Here is a 252-nt window from a genome sequence, read left to right as displayed (position 1 = left end):
GCCCAGAGAGGTTGTGGAGTCTCCTTCTCTGGAGAGATTCCAAACCTGCCTGGACATGGTCCTGGGCACCCTGCTGTGGGTGACCTGCTGGAGCAGGGGGTTGGACAAGATGATCTCCAGAGGTCACCTCCAACCTCCACCCTCCTGTGTGATTCAAGCCTGCCCAACCTTTTAGCTACAGACATGCAGAGCTCGAAATAGGGCATGTATCCAGGGGGTTACTTCCATTGCCTGACTAAATTCATGCTGACC

This window comes from Merops nubicus, unplaced genomic scaffold (genome assembly GCF_000691845.1).
Source record: "Merops nubicus isolate BGI_N331 unplaced genomic scaffold, ASM69184v1 scaffold9759, whole genome shotgun sequence".
NCBI classification, from domain to species: Eukaryota; Metazoa; Chordata; class Aves; order Coraciiformes; family Meropidae; genus Merops; species Merops nubicus.
The sequence above is the reverse complement of the archived record's forward strand: the minus strand, read 5'-3'. Positions refer to the sequence as shown.